Raw genomic sequence first — 17,305 nt, forward strand, 5'->3', positions numbered from 1 at the left:
CCAGCCCCTGCATTCCATTCTCTATGTTCCATTTTGCATTCTACATAATTATTCTCCATACTCCATTTTCATTCTTCATTCTGTATTTTCCATTCTCTAATCTCTATTCTCCATCCTCATTTCTCTATAGTGTACACTCCATGCTCTGTATTCTATATTCTCCACACTCTGTTCTCTGTACTTTATTTTTCTTACTTCCTTTCCTGTGTTTTATATTCCACACTGCATTGTCTATGCTCTATCTTCATCTTCTATAGTCAGTTCTCCATATTCCGTGTCTACTCTCCATCCTCTGTTTTCCATTCTCTGTACTCTAATTTTCATTTTCTACACTCCATTCTCCATTGTTCTGTGACCTTCACACTTCATTCCTCACTTGCCATTTTCCATTTTCTTTAATCATTCCCCAAACTCTAGCCTCCATTTTCCTATTCCCCTGTCCCCATTATATAACCCATTCTTTAGGCTCCATATCCCGTAGTCCTTTCTCCAAGTTCTGTACTCCATTCCCCCGACTCCATTCCCCATTCTCTTTACTCTCTTCACTATACTCAATTCTGCAGAATCTCTATTTTAAACTTTATACTCTGTTATCCATTCACCACATTTTATTCTTCTTTCTTCTTTCTCCATACTTCATATTCTATATAAAATGCCCCATTCTTCCTCCGTGCTCCATTCTCCATGGTCCATTTTCTACACTCCATTTTCCATGCTCTATCTGTCATGCTGTATTCTCCATACTGGAGTCTCCATGCTCTATATTCCATTACCCATACTCTATTCTGTTTTCTATGTTCGACATTATATTTTTATCCTATATTCTTTTTTTTTTTTTTGGCTTTTTAAGACAGGGTCTCGCTGTGCAGTTCAGGCTGGCCTTGAGCTCACTTTGCAGCCCAGGCTGGTCTCAAACTCACAGCGATCCTCCTGCCTCAGCCTCCCGAGTGCTGGGATTTCAGGCATGTGCCACCATGCCCAGCTATCCTATATTCTTAATATTCCATATTCTACTCTCTTTATTCTTGCTCTTTTCCCCTTCAACTTAATTTTCCATACCCAATCTCTGAACACATACTCCATTGTCTAGACACTACACTCCATTGCTTATACTGTATTTTCCATGCTTATACTCTATATTCCATGCTTCCCACCATATACCATTCTCTATTGTTCCACCTCCATTGTCATTTCCTGTACCCTTTCCTCATTCTTTAGTGTCTATACTGCACATTTCAGTCCGTGTGTCCTATACTCCATTCTCCCTTTTAAATACTCCACACTATATGAAAGAGGGAGATGTTTTGCTGTACTGGGGATTGCACTCAGGGCCCGGCACATGCTAGGCAGGTGCTCTAGCACTGAGTTATATCCCTGAGTTTTTATTTTATTTTTTTTGAGATGGGCTCTCACTAAGTTTCCCAGGCTGGCCTCAAACTTGCAGTCCTCCTGCCTTGGGGTCCCAAGTGACTGAGGTGACAGGAGTGTACCACCATGCTCACCTGCTTCTGCCCATAGGCAGCGCTCCATTCTCCATTCGTCACACTGTGTTGTCTACATCCACTTTCCATCTCAATAGTCCATTTCTAAACTCTGTTTAACATGGCTGTTCCTCTTACTCCATTCTCATTACCATTCTCCATTCTGCATACTCCACACTCCAGACCGTGACGCCCACACGGCATTTCCCATTATGTACTTCATATTAACACATCACACTCGTTCTTCATACATTGTACATTGTGCCCCATACTTCATTCACCATAATTATATTTTATTATCCATATTCATTTTCTACCCCATTATTCATTCTCCACACCCTTTGTCCGACATTCATGTACCATTCTCCATACTGTAAACTTCATACTCTTTGATCAGTATTGTGTGCTCCATTCTCCATTTTCCTTTCTCCATAATCTAATCTCCAAATTTTATTTTACCCTTGCAGTTCTATTGTTCGTTCTCCACACTCCATTCTCCATTCTCCTCCATTATAGTCATTCGCCATATTTCTGAGAAGTGTGCATTCATCTCAGATGCCACTCTCTCTATATTCTGTTGCTCATTCTCAATATGCTACAACCCGTCACACTCCGACTTCATTCTTCACAGCCGTTCTCCCAGCATTTCCCACACTCCGTTCCCATTCTGCATTCTCATTTTACCGTATTCTATTCTCCACTTTACATGCCTCATATTTTATTCTCTATGTTTCCTTCTCGTTCTCTGTACTCTACACTCTATTCTCCACTTTGCTACTCTGTTCTTCCCATTCCATCATTCTCTGTTTTCATTCAACTCCATATTCCATACTGGTTGGTCCGTATTCTGTACTCTGTTATCCATCCTCCTTTCTCCACGCTTCATTCTCCGTTCTCCTGACTTCATTCAGTATACTGACTGTCCATACTCCATACACCACACTCCACTCCTTTCTTCTCTCCATTTTTCATGCTCCAAACTTCACTAGTCATTCCCCATTCTCCACAGCCCATTCTACATGTTTCATTCTCATATCACATTCTACTAGATTCTGTATATTCCATAGTCTATTATACATAGTTAATTCTCCACTTTCCAAACTTGAGTCCATTCTTTATACTCCATTCTATATATTTTACTACCCATACTTTGTTTTCTTCATCAGTTGTCATTTCCCAATTCCATATTCTATACCCCATTTTTTAGAATAAAGCCTCACTATGTTGCTGAGGCTAGCCTTGAGCTCACAGTCCTCCTGCCTCATTCATCTGAATAGCTACAGTATTGAACTGAACATGACTACAGTACCCCAGTCTTCATAAGCCATACTCCCTTTTCTATACTCCATATTCCATACTCTGTTCTTCACATTTCTTTTTCCATTCCTTATTATCCCTGCTCTATACACTATTTTCTTTATTCTGCACTCATTTTTAAGTTTTCCATTCTCCATTCTCAGTATCCTCGCATCCGTATTCTATGCTCCGTTCTCCATACTCCAGTCTCTAACTTGACTTTGCGTGCACTGTGCTCTATTGTTCATACTCTGATTTCTAGTCTCCATTCTTCATTCTCTGTACTTCGTACTCATTCTCTATACTTTATACTCTGGTTTCCATATTCTGTCATAATCCTCAATTCTCCACCGCTCCTTCTCCATACTGTATTCGTCATAGTCTGTGTACCATTCCTCACAGTCTAAGTTCTCTTCTCCATATTGTATTCTCCATCCATTATATCCGTACTCTAAGCTACATGTTTCACGTGTTATTTTCTGTCTTCTGTCCTCCATACTCTACATTTTCTTGCTCATATTCTATGCTTTTTTCTTCATCTGTCATTCTTTCTCTTCATACCCCATATTTTATACTTTATTTTTGTAATCCATACTTCAGACAATATTCAGTTCCTCACTCCTTTCTCCCTGTTCTATATTCCATTTGACATTCTCATTTTTACCTTGTGTTCTGTGTTTCATTCTTTATATTCCATTCTTCACATTATATATATTTTCCCATGCTCCATTCCCCACTTCAATTTTAATTATCCATTATACAAACACACTCCGTCTCTATACTCCATCTCCAAACTCCACATACCATACTCCATTATCCTTACTCCATACTCCATTCTACATCTTCCAGTATCCACTTGGTCTTCTCTGTGCTTCACTTTCCATACTGTCTTATTCATGCCAACGCTCCACACTGTTCCCATTATTCTGTACTCCATTCTCCTTTATTTATTTTCATACACCACACTTCTTTCCTAAAACTCCATTGTCCATATCCTATACTGTATATTCCATTCTTCACATTATGTACAGTATCTTTCATCCTTCACAATCTATTTTCCATATGCCATATGCTATATTCTAGTCTCTATATTCCATTCTTAATACTTATATTCCATTTTCATATTTATACTCCATAATGCACCCTTGCACCCTTCTTTCCTGGATACTCTTCTTCTTTCTCATTTCTCTTAGTCTTCCCACATCTCTTCTCCACCTTATTTTTCCACTAAAGATCTAAGCTTCCCATTGCCCTGGTACATATCTCTCTTCCACCCATACCTTTATCACCAATATGTCAGCCATGATATCTTTGCTTTTCCCTCAGTGCTGGGGATAAAATCCCCATGCTTCCCCAAAGGCCAGCCATCTATTGGAGAACAGGTCCAGGGTCTGCTTTCTCATTTGGGGTCCTTCCAAAAGCTGGCATTTCTGCCATCCTCAAACAAGCAAACCAATGGACAGCCCCAGGTGACTGTCCTCACTCTCTGCCCTTTCCCTCTGCTTGCCCTCCTCAGAACACACCCCAGCACAGCTCATCTTCCACACCAAAGCAGTTGCTCACATCAGGCTCAGCAGCAATCCCCAGGCTACCACACCCAAGTTGCCACACAGCTCAGGCCCCCTCTCACTTGAATGATCAATGACACTTAGCATCACTGGCCAATGTCTCATCTTTAAACCACTTCTTACCTCAGGGCCTTTGCACTACCATTCCCACCACCTGGGACTCTCTTTCCCCAGATATTCTCATGGGTTGTTTGTTCACCTCCTTTTTAACCAGTCAATATTTGGTGAGTGAGTGAAGTATCATCAGGAATTCTCATTTCTCAGTTGGGTGGAAGTCTTCAAAAGTCAAAACTGGGGTGGCTGCAAGCTGGATTCTTAGAAAGTGATGCTGGGGTGGATTCAGGCAAGTGCAAGGTTAACTGGAGAGCAACACCATGGAAGAAAACAGGAGCAGGTGTGGAAGAGGCAGCCCTCACACCTCCACACTCACAAGAGCAAGGCCACAGGAGAAGGGCTGTGTACTGGAGAAGTATCCCTTCAGCAGACATGATGGATCCCTGTGTCAATGCCTGACTCAGTCCTTGGCTGGAGCCAGCCCACTTTGGCAGGGTACACCAGGGGGGTTGAGGGACAAACCACAGCCCTCATCACCCTAGAGTGTGACTTGGGCCGGGAGCAACACCTTCCCCTTCCAGCACCATCACACACCCCCTTCTTCCTCACCTGCTTGGCCTGGGCCCCACAGCATGCTGAGGCTGCTAAACTTTTCAGTTCATTGTTATCCCTAGGCGGTGGGTACCAAGGAGGACTAAACCGGTCACCTGTGTCCTGCAGCAGCCCTGTCTCCTCCAGGTGACCAGGGTCCATTGTCCCAACAAGACACTGTCTCCTCTTCTTGCATAATTACAGGTTCTTTGGACACTGGAATCCAACAGGCCCAGATGCAAGCTGCACCTGACTGTCTGAAGGAATCATTCCTTCTCTCCTGTTACGGGCCGCTTTCCATACCAGGACCCACCAAGTTCTCTGTCACTTGCCTTTTTAGAGGGGGAACAAGATATAGCCATTGTTTTTATTGACATAGCCAAACATATCCCTGACTACTGGACTCAAGCCAGGCACTCGAATTTTTACAGGATTTTGAGCATGTCTTGAGGATTCTAGCACACTAACTGCCTCTTACCTACCTGCCTGCTTAGCATGAGGCCATCATATTAGATTAAAAGACCTTTAGATCAGTATGCTGGACCACAGAAGTCTGCATGTCTAGATCTCTCCTATGTTTTTAATTGTGGTAAGATTTATATAACATAAGGTTTGCCATCCTAACCATTTTAAGTGCATAAATCAGTGGCATTAAAAACATTCCTACAGTCGTGAAACCATCACCGCCCTCCATCTCCAAGACTCTTTCATCCTCTCAGACTAAAACTCTCCTCATTAGACACCAACTCCCCATTCCATCCCCAACCTCTGGAACCACCATCCTACCTTCTGTCTCTATGGATCTGACAACTTTAGGGACCTCATATGAGTGGAATCACTGAATTGTCTTTTGTTCTTGGCTTATTTCATTCACTGAGTGTAATGTCTTCAAGGTCCATCCACATTGTAGCATATGTCAGAGTTCTTTTTTATGATGGGGCAATATTCCTTTATCTGGATGGACCATGCTTTATTCATTCATTCATTTCTCATGGACATTTGTTTCCTTCCACCTTCTGGCTGCTGTGAATGGTGCTGTTATGGACACAGGTGTGCAAATATCTGCTTGAGACCTTGCTTTCAGTTCTTCTAGCTTATATGGTAACTCTGTCTTTAATTTTTAAGGGAATGCTGCACTGTTTTCCACAACAGACACACTATTATATATTCCCCTAGTAGACACAAAGGTTCTGATCTCTCTACGTCCTTGTCATTCTCTTTTTATGGTAGTAACCACCCACAAGTCTCTGTAGTGTGATGTGTATTTCCTTAATGATGATTACTGTTGAGAACCTTTTCATATGCTTGTTTTCCATCTGTAAATATTTTCCAGAGAAATGTGTATTCAAGCCCTTTACTCATTTTTAAATGGAAATTTCTTTTTGTTAAGTTGTAGGAGTTCTCTATATATTTGGATATTACCTCCTTGCTATATACATGATTTGCAAATATTTTTCCCATTCCATGGATTGCCTTTTCATTTCTATCTTTTAATAGACAGTGGAAAATGCCCTAGAAACAGCTGGCAAAATCAAATGCCTATTCTTGGTAACTGTGGGGATGTAGGCTCTGGCTGGTCCTCCTCTCTAGTCAGCCCAGGACAGAGTATATGACTTCCTTCTCTAAGCCAGTAGGAGTTTCGGAGTCAGAGTGGAAATAGCCTTTGGAGACAACCCAGAGTTCACAAGTGAGTAAGTATGATGAGCAGGTTAATAGTTGGACATATAGAGCAACATATAATATTTGCTCCTAGGTGCCATCTCTCACTGAGAGCAACAACTTTAACTTCAAGTCCTGAGCAGTGGAATCAGGGGAGGATATTATCCTTATTCTGATTGGGGAAGTTATAACGCTACACTCTGTGAACCTACAAGCCATGCTCATATAAAAATGACACAGGAAGAATATGAATTATATTGTGAAATAGGCTCCTTTTTTTAGATGTCGAGATTGAATCCTTGGGGCCCTTGATATGTACGTCTTACCTTACAGCATGGCAGGGACTAGATGTCCAGGGCTAGTTTCTGTAATTGCAAGATAAAAGGAACTGACCTGCAGTCATGGCCCCTCTAGTCTCTCACCAATACTTGAGGATGACAGTGATGTGAAAGTGTAACTCACCAGTCATATCGCCAGGATCTTCTCTCCTCTTTCAGAGAAGAAAGCCCAGCTAGGCCCTTTCTGGGCAGATCCCACATCTCAGCCTATAGCCAGTGCCTTCTCACTTGGGCATAGTCTAGTCTCCCTAAGGCAGCCCAACTAGTTTACTAAAGTCTTGCATGAGAAAACAAGATAAGTCACTCCCAGCACCTTGTGGTGAAGGAAATTTGGCTTCCACCCACACCCGTACTAGCTCTGATGAGTCAGAGAAGGTCTGGCAGTTTTCCTATTGTCCCATTGGAGAGTTCTCCCTTGGTTGAGAAACAGAATTTCTGGCACTTCTGGTATCAAAAAGTTGTCTTGCAGTTGTGCCAATTAATTACCAAACATTGCGCCTGTGGGTTTAAAGTAGGAGTGTCATCCCATGAGCCTTGTATCAGCCAATTACCTTTCTTGACCAAATGAGAAGTCATAATTACTTCACCAAGCTGAAAAGTAGCAGTCAAAGCTAGAAGTAAAAGTTGGCACAGAAGGCAAGAGAATGCCAGAGGGTCAGATTTACATACATACAAAGATGTTACACAAAATAAAGCAATAAGTTCCACCCACGTATTGCACAGTTGATAATTCCCACTGGGTCTGAGAGGAAGTTCTGCATGCCCACAGCATGCATTCACACCCAGTTTGTGTGTGGAAGTGAGTACTCCTTTGCTTAAAGACAGAGAAGTTGAGCTGCATAAAACTGCAAACAATCCCTGGCCTTTAGATACCCAAGGATCAGCTCTGCTGTTCATTCCTACTTTGCATGTGTGTCCTCCAAAGTTCAGCATTTCCTGCAGTTAGATACCTAAGGTGCCGCAGAAGTGCCACCATTCCCTCCCAAAGTGCTACCTTCTTTGCTGACACCCCACCAAAGAGCATAGTGGAAAACTAAACATAGGAGATGATTGTGAACACTGGAGGGAAACACACCTCACAGATCCAACGCTACTACCTCTGCTGACCCAGATGTTCTGAACTACCCGCAAGATGACCATCTAGTACCTATCTAAATACCAGAATGGAATATAACCACACTGCAGAAAGCCCTTACAAGACTATAGTTAAAAAAGAAAAGACTATAGTTCAGTGTGAGTGGAGAGAGATCATAGATTTGTCTGACACAGGTTCGCTGTAGGAGTGGATCAACACAGGTGGCTTCCCCTTGTGTCCTTGGGAAAATGTACTGACAGCAGAAAAGCCCTTCTTAGAAACCTATAGTCCATTCATGGGCCTACTCAGTGAGCACAAAGGTGCTATGCAATTTAAATGAAAATGATACTGTACCAGTTAGTTGATGTAACAGTGGCAAGGAAAGGTGATCCCTAACCCTATCAAGACGTGAAATTTAGGAGTAAAATTGTAGAATATCCGACAGACTAGGCTGTAGGAACACGCTGATACTCCTAAATCTGAGCCTCTTATTCTCTCCGTCAGAGCACTGGGAAACATTGCTCTGTAGGACAATCTACTACCACGGCCAAAAACCTTCTAGGCTTCACTGGCTTGGCTGTTCTTTTAAGTGCAAACTATAGCCAACTTTGCTGCTCAGACAAATTTCCCTTCATAGCCACCCCCCAGCAAATCTTCTGCAACTCACTTTAACCTTCTGGCAAAGTCTAACCATTCAAAATTCTCTCTTATCCAAAAATGTGCTCCCCTCATACCCATCTTTCTTTGCATTTCACGCATTTCCTGCCCTAAGTCTATGCCCTGAAATGCTCCCTACAAAAATGGAGTCTAGACAAAATCACATTCCCTTCAACGACAAAAAAAAAGTTTCATGCTTTCCTGTAGCTTTCTCCTCAAAACAGAGCCCGCTGTTCCTCTACATGGAATCTTTAACCCAGGAAACAGTCTGAACTGTTCATACCTTCTAACAGAGGTACCTGCTATTGCAACAGTTGGCCTCTGGTCATCCACCAATGTCCTTTTGCCTTTACAACAGCTGGGGAGGTCGAGGCGGGGGTGGGTAAAAAAATAGTGAGAAAAGAAGGAAAAAATGGAAACAAAGACTTTGTAAATAGGGAGGAGAGGAGGAGCTGAAGGGAGGGTAGGGAATAAGAAGAAAAGAATCAGGGGCTGGGGATTTAGCTCAGCGGCAAAGCGCCTGCCTGGCAAGCACAAGGTCGTGAGTTCGGTTCCCGGTACCGGAGAAAAACTAAAAAAACAAACAAACAAAAGAAAGGAATCAAGTTATATGATATACAGATACAAATTCTCTATGATGAATGTGACCATTATGTATATCTAAAATGTACCAGTAAAATTTGATTTAGGGGAAAAAAAAAAAGACAGCTTGATCCTACTGAGGAGTCAATGGGACGATTTAGTAGATTTGCCTACCAGAGGGGCAGTTATGACCACAGCTCTTAGACTTGGAAAAATAAGATACCAGCCAGGGGACATTTATTCGTGTGTGAGTAAGGACTTTTATTATTACCCTACATGCCACAGAATTTCAAAGGGTAGCAATAAGACTTCTGTACGTCAAACAAACCCAGCCATCCAGATGCAGCTGAAGCCAACCATTCCCAGAAAGGCTTTGAAGTGCTTCCATATGCCCTTTCAACTGATATGCTTGCTAACATTCAGGTAATGGGGGCTCAAAGTAAGGGCTATAGAACTTGATGACCTATGTATTACATAAGCTAAACAAACACACCAGCCCTAGGGAGAATTTTTGTAATAAATGTCTTAGTGTCCAAATGAGCATTTTTCTTTACCTGCCATGCCAATGGTTACCCAAGACTCCTCCAGGGTAATGGTGATGTCTTCTGACTGTAGCAAAGCCTGGAAGACACTTGGACTTCCTCAGTCCAGGTGTTGACTCTCCCTTTCAGTACAGTACATCTGATCCTGGGCTTTGACCTTTTCTAAGATGGTTGGGACATCTCCTTTCCAATGATCCTCTTTCTGACTATCTGCACACTGGATTCTGTCTAATCTTTGCTGAGTAAAATGTTGAAGGCCTTGGGAGGTACCTTGAGCCAGTGGTTCAATTAAAGTAGCCAGAAGCTGTGTGTTTTTCTCTGACCTCGTATCTTTCTTTGGTCTTTCTGCCTGTTCCTGGTTGTTATATATTTTGAAAGCCCCCTCCTTGAAGGTCAGTGGGATTTGAGGTCCTACTGAAAGCTTTTGTAACTTCCTCCTAACATCTGGAGTAGATTGCTGTATAAAATATATGGCCATTAGGGCTTTTTTGTTCTTTCAACCATGGTTTGGTGTTATCATACTTTCAGAAGGCCTCCAGCAAGCAATTTTAAAATACAGCATTCATCTTCCTTTCTTGTGTTACCTGTTTGACCCTGTCATAATTGATAAGCATAACCAGACATCTTCCCATTCCTTCTGAAATACAAGTTATAAAATGCTCCATTCTTTCCTTATAGATAGGTACTGTATCTATGAAATATTTGCCTAACCCAATGTCACAAAAACTGTCTCATATGTTTTCTTCCAAAAATTTTATGGCTTTTAGATTTTATACTTAGTTCTATGATCCATTTTTAGTTACTTTTTGTACAAGGTGTGAAGTATAACCTAAAGATTATTTTTTGTATGGGGTGTGAGTTATGGCCCAAGGATTATTTTTTTGTGTATGGTGTGAGGTATGGCTCAAGGATTACTTTTTGTATGTGGTGTGAGGTATGGCCCGAGGATTACATTTTTTGTATGTCGTCCAATTGTGCAAGCACTACTGTTGAAAAGTACCTTTTTTTAAACAGCGTTGCCTCTCTACTATTGTCAAAAATAAGTTGTACATTTATATTCAAATTTTTATGTATCCATATCAAGTAGTTTTAGCCTTCTGATCTTTAATTCTTTTTCAGTTATTTGGCTCTTTCAGGTTGTTAGTATTTCTGTATGAATTTTAGGATAAGCCTGTTGGTTTTTATAATAAACATTTCTGCAATTTGAATTAGAATTGATTTAAATGCATAGATAAATCTGAGGAGAATTGACATCTAAACATCACTGAATCTTCCAACCCATGAAAAAAATGTAACTCTACATTGATTTGTCTTTATTAATTCCTCTCTGTAATTTTTACAATTTTCAGGGAATATGTCTTTTTTATCATTTGTCAGATTTTCCTAGTTTTTCATGGTGTGGGTGCCATTATAAATATTTTTATTTTAACTTCTGATTGTTCATTGTTAATATGTATTCATTTCATTTAAATTGTTAAATTACATAGCAAAACACTGTTCATAACATTTACTTATTATCCTTTTCATATTTACAGAATCTTGGAATTTTGCCCCTCTCTTACTGCTGTGTCTAAACTTTTGTAGGTATGAAACACATTTAGAAAGCTTTTTAAATGTCATTTTATGATAATTTTAGCAAAGGTTTCGGTTGCTACTAATTTCAATTGATTTTCCTCATTACAGGTCCTACTTCCTGCTTCTTTGTGTGATTGGGAGTCTTTGATTGACAGAAATTATGAATTTTACCTCTTGGTTGTCAGATATCTTTTATTCTATAAATAAAATATCTTTGGAACTTTGTTCTGGGATGTACATCAGTTACTTGGAACCAGTCTGATCCTTTTTATAATTTGTCTGAGGAGCCCAGCCTCTGGGATCCTGAGGCAATACTCCACCACCTCTGTAAGGGAACCCCAACACCAGTCACCCCAACATACCGCTGGTTGGGAGCTGGGAGGAGGCCAGCGTGACAGAGTCTGAAGACTATGGTCTCACTTAGGGACTTGCCAAGCAAATATGAAGGGGAAGCTGCAGTTCAGGAGAGGCCTGAGAAAGGGAGCCTGAGCCATGGTGTCCCAGGAACGCTGAGGGTGAGAAAGAAGGGTACTCAGATTCAATAGGTTGGTGTCCCATACCCCTCAACGCTCACTCAAACACACACACACACACACACACACACACACTTAACATATTTCTACTCACACTTGCACAAATACAAAAGCATACGTAGTCACTAACACACAAACACTCACACACTAAACACTCATGCCCTCACCGAAACACTCACTCAAACACAGATTCACATCTGCACTCATACACTTGCTTTTCTGGGCCCTGTTTTCACCTCCAAAGCTCCAGGGAAGCCTCGGTAGAAGACAGGTGGTGGCACCGTCCCCATGGCAAATGAGGAAACTGAGCCTGGGAAGAGGGGCCTCCTGAGAGCTCAAGAGAACTTGGCAGTCTCAGAGCTGGAGGTCAGCCCTGGTCACACAGCACCTGGCCAACACCTGCCCAGACTGCAAGAAGGCCTGGACATACTCAGCACCTCAGTGTGCTCTGATGCGGGCTACCGCCCCTGGCAGAGGCCAGACATAGGCAGTGGATGGCCAGGGTACAGGGTGACCAGCAGAGGCCAGGCCTGAGGGTAGAGCTTACAGAAGCCACACCCCATTCACCTTTTCCAGGTCCAGGCTAGACTCTGTTTGGTGTGGCCTTATCCATCCCTTTGATACACTCCAATTTATTTTCAGCCACAGACTTGCCTTCTTCCTGTTTAGGCCTATCCTGAGGAGGACTGAGCTTGCTGCTGGGCCCAGGGGTCACTGTCCCTTCCTTGTCCCCAGACAAGACAGAGTTGGAGGGTTGCTCAGTGAATGAGTGAGTAAATGGGTGAGTGAATGAGGCTGGGATGAGACCCTTGGTCCCTGGAGCCCCATGGTGGCCCGAGCCTGCCATCCCTCTGGTCCACTGAGTCCCTCAGCTGCATGTACAGGACCCATGGGCCTGGACACCAAGGCATCTGGACAGGTTGGCAGGCCTAGCCGTGGTAGGGGATGCTACTTCATGGTCACACAGGCTCAGTGCTGTGGCTCTCTCCCTTTCCTGATTCCTGGACCAGGCCCTGCCAGGGCATAGGAGTTCAGGGTGAGGTAGGAAGAGGGGAGCCCAGAAAGATCAGGGTCACCAAGCTGGCCAAGTAATTTCTCCAGGTTCCCCAACCCCTAACTCCTGGGAAGATCCAGAGTCCTCTGTACCTCAGGCCTGATGCAGCGGCTGAGTTCAGAATGCACAGGGACTGAGGCTGCGGAGCTCAGGTGGGGCGAAGTGAATCAGCCACCAAGACCAATGTCCTCCTGTTCAGATCTGTGTGGGGACAAGAGGACTCCATGCCCCAAGCTGGATTCCTCCCTCATGAATGCTCATATGGAGGGACAACAGGTGCTGAAACAAGGATGGAATCTTCTAGAACAGAGCCTGCAACTCCTTTAAGGCGTTAGGTAATCCAGCTCTGAGGTCATGCGGGGCCTGTTCCTGCCTGCCATGCAGGGCTCTGGGCACAGTATCTCATCCACTGTGGTGTCCGCACATGAGAGCCCAGAGCGGGACTCTGCTCAGTGGGAAAAGGAAGGGGCTCCCAGCATGAGTCCCACCCACCTGATGCATGAGTGACAGCAGGGGGAAGCCAGCTGCAGCCACAGGGTCAGGTTCAGAGCAAATATTGTCCTAAACCAGCTCTGGGAAGCGCCTGTGGCAGTTGTGTGTTTGTATGTTGTGTATGTTTCCTTTGGGAGCTGCTTCGTTGATTGTGGCCCCCAGCCAGCCCCCAGGACGGGCAGCCTCTTGGGCCCCCATAATTGTACCTCACATCTGGCTGTGGCTTGGGCTGGGGCTGTCCATCTAAATGGCCCTGTACTCATGCAGCAGGGCAGGTGTCCACCTGTCTCCTGAGGCTGGGTAGGGGTTGCTGGGAAGACCCGGCGGGTCAGATGGAGAGGCTGACCTTGCAAACCTCAGAATGGCCCCTTGGAACTGAGAGGGTTTGCAGAGAGGGACAAAGCAGCAGACCCTTCCCTCTGGGGGCCCAGTTGTTCCCACCATCAGTTCAGTGCAGAGGACAGGAGGGAGCAGGGAAGGACAGGAGCTCTGGGATGGGTCAACCCTAGGACCGTCTCTCAGGGACCCTGCCTTTCTCTGGGGTGCAGGGAGCACAGGATCAGCTGGAGGGGCTGCCCTCAGACTCCACTGACCTGTCGTACTATGAGGGGCTCAGCAGGTCCAGCCACTCGGAGGTGGCCAGGTATCAGTGATGCAGAAGATCTGGGCTTTGGGTCCCCACCTTTAGGTGGGAGTGGCCAAGGCAAGGTGGCCACGGCCACAGCATACTGAAGCAGCGCTTTGGACAGGCACTGGCCAGAGCTCCCTACTTAGGACCATGCTGGAAGGAAGCAGAGGTGGTGAGCTCCCTGTGCCTGGCATGGGTCAGTCAGACATCAGTCGGGTGTACTGCAGTGGAGCCTTGAGGGAGTACCTGGGACTAGAAGAAATATTGTCCACAGCACTGGGGCCAGTCCTCTATAAGTTGTCCTGCTTCAGCAGCAGGTCGCAAGTTGTGTCTTCATCGACCGCATCCTACCCTCGCCCCCGAAAAGGGCTGCCCTGAGCACCATTTGTTGACTGACTACTGAGCATCATTTGGCTTCTAGGCCATTGGCAGCCCCTTCCTTGCAGGGACCTCCCAGGAAGCAATGGCTCCGGGTCCCACTTGCACTGGTGTTAACTTTCTGTCCCATAGCAGAAACCCCTCAGAAAGTTTGGATTGTCTTTCTAAATATTTCTCCATGAGGTGTCAGTATGTCTTTAGCTAATCTGCTTGCATGATTCCAAACTGGCTACTGCGGGCGGGCAGTAGAGGCAGCCCGGAGAGGATCCTCAGCTCCCAGAGAGCTCAGATGGGCCTGGCTCCAGGTGGCCCTTTACTTTGCCCCACCCACAGTGGGAGGTGACCTGGGGTCCTGGGCCTAAGGCAGTGTATCCCCCACCCTTGGATCACCAGAACTGTGTCCAATCTTCTGAACTGGCCTAACACCCAGGCAACACATGGGGGTAGCAGGATCTTCCCTGACGCTGGGCCTGGCACTGTCCCTCCAGGTCCCTCTGGGAGGACCTGGCCACTGAGAAGTGACCCCAGGAAGCCAGAAGGAAGGGGTGGACAGCCAGATCCATCTCCATGGTGAAGCAGCACTGGGCAATGGTGACTGGCACTCTGCACGGGCTGTGGTGACAGTCAAGATACTACAGGCTGCCAGGCTCTGTGGGTTTCCTGGAGGTGTCCAGTGCTGGGCCATTTGCTTTCCCAGCGGGAGCCCTGGAGCTTCAGGTCCCAGCCCTGGGGAGTTCAGAGGGTCACAGAGCCCTGCCTATCCCAGGGTGAGAAACTGATTCCTACACTGCCTGTGCCCAGCCGCTGATGACAGTCAGGGGGATGGTAGCCTTCCCTGGGACTCTGGTCACAGACCAGCTGGGGTGATGGCACTCGAGGTGGGCTGTTCAGGGATCTCCCACCACCACCCTGACAGGTGAGGAGTAGGAGTTAGGAGCTTCTTTAGTCCATGGCCTTGGGACCTCAGCATCCCCTCCCAGGCCCCATAGTACCACTGCCAATCTCCCTCCTCACACAGGGACTCTCCCCCTGAAACACCCCCTCACCTTGGAAGCTGGCTCTGGAGCCCAAGGCTGGAGGTCCAATTTCTTCCCACTCCCAGCTGATACATGGTCAGTTGGGGGCTTCTTGTACCCCTTTGTCTTTGCATCCTGAGGCCTGGTATTCAGACACTGCCTCAACTACACCCTCCCCATTGGGATCTGTCCTATGTGGAGGCCAGCAGGGACCTTGGCAAGAGTCCAGAGGGGACTTGGGGGCGGATATAGTGGGCAGCAGGGGGCTTTGTGTGATATTCTAGCCTCCTTTGTGTTTGGGAATGAGGTTCCAGCAGCCAGCCCCTCAGCAAGCAGCCTCTGGGGGTTTTGGGTAGCAGTCCCCACACTGCTCTGACCCCAATCGGGGGACTGCAGCTGGGTTCAGAGCCATACCCTGTGGGCAAGGGAGGGGAGTACGCAGTGGGGCTGCCAAGGAGAGAGGACAGATGCCCCCAAGGAGGCCACTCCCCTCCTTACCCTGTGCCCAGAGACCACAAAAAAGTGGTCAGATCCATCTACTCCCACCCCCTGGCTCAGCCCCCATTCTGCTCTCACCTGCAATGGAGAGAGAAGGCAGGGGATGGGGAGGGGTGGCTGCTTGGCCCATCAAGTTGATATTCTGTGGGGTAAACCCAGCTGTGTGCAGCAACCAGGCTGCAGCTGAAGGTAGTAAGGTGTAAAGTCCAATCAAGGGGGTCCTGGTCTGTAGGACAGACACACGACCTTCGGGATGCCCATTTTCCAGGACCAGATGCTGCAAGCATTTGGGGGAGAAATTAAGTTAGGACTGACTGGTCCCCAACCTACTGGAGAATTGCGGTCTGACCTTCCTGAAGCTCCTGTCTGGCTCTGTGTGAGCCCAAGGGGAATAAGCTGTGTCCCTCTCTGCAGCAGTCAGGTCCCTGCTCACCCAACTTCCTCCTCTCAGTTATTTCATAGAAAATCCAAAGGTGAGATTCTGTCCCAAAGTAAAATAATAAAATAAAATAAAATGGCCAGGAGATGTGGCTCAGTGGTAGAGTACCTGCCCAGCAAGTGTGAGGCCCTGGATTTGATCCCCAGCACTGCAAATAAAACTAAACAATCAAAAAACCTGGAGTGACCATTTGACCCAGCTCTTCCACTTCCAGGTATGTGCCAAAGAGGAATAGACACCTGTAAGCACACTGATACTCATCCTGGGTATCCTCAGCATGCTGGCCATTATAGCCCCCAAGTAAGAACAATCCATATGGGCACCAGCTAATGAAAGGGTAACCCAAATGTGGCCTAGCCATACAATGGAATATTACTCAGCCATAACAAGGAAGAGTTCTGATGACATGGGTGGACTTCTAGGATATCATGCTTGGTAAGTGATCCAGTCACAAAAGAACAAATTATGCATGATTCCCTCCATAAGAGTCCCTAGAGTGGCCAGGTCCATACAGTCAGAAAGTAGGATGGTGGTGGTATAGGGGGTAAAGAGTGGAATGAGAGTCAGTGTGTAATTGGGACAGGGTTTCAGTTTGCGGGGATGAGAAAGCTCTGGTTGTGATGACTGCAACAATGGTATGAATGGGCTTAATGCCCTGAACTGTACTTAAACATGGTTGCAACGATAACGTTTATGTCATGTATATCTTACCACAATAAAAAGATTAAATCCACTTTGTCTTAATCCAATTTTAGATTATCATGGAGGTATTTGGCCCTGATTGGGACACTTTGTGCAGTTAGGAAAGCTTATGATTGTTTAAGCAAATAGCAGAGCTGTTTATTCTGT

The 17,305-nt window shown here is 45.4% G+C and overlaps 1 long non-coding RNA gene across 3 annotated transcripts in view; it reads left to right on the forward strand.

The window, feature by feature from the left end:
* Positions 1–11,643, forward strand: part of LOC102004288 — a 23,966-nt gene extending 12,323 nt beyond the window's left edge. For all 3 annotated transcript variants that reach the window (XR_260874.1, XR_260875.1, XR_001233902.1), the window contains 2 exons: positions 11,379–11,427; positions 11,527–11,643. This is a non-coding gene — a long non-coding RNA (uncharacterized LOC102004288). The remainder of the gene's footprint in view (positions 1–11,378; positions 11,428–11,526) is intronic.
* Positions 11,644–17,305: the final 5,662 nt, after the last annotated feature.

The sequence above is a fragment of the Chinchilla lanigera genome, unplaced genomic scaffold (genome assembly GCF_000276665.1).
Source record: "Chinchilla lanigera isolate Chin_1 unplaced genomic scaffold, ChiLan1.0 scaffold00021, whole genome shotgun sequence".
NCBI classification, from domain to species: domain Eukaryota; kingdom Metazoa; phylum Chordata; class Mammalia; order Rodentia; family Chinchillidae; genus Chinchilla; species Chinchilla lanigera.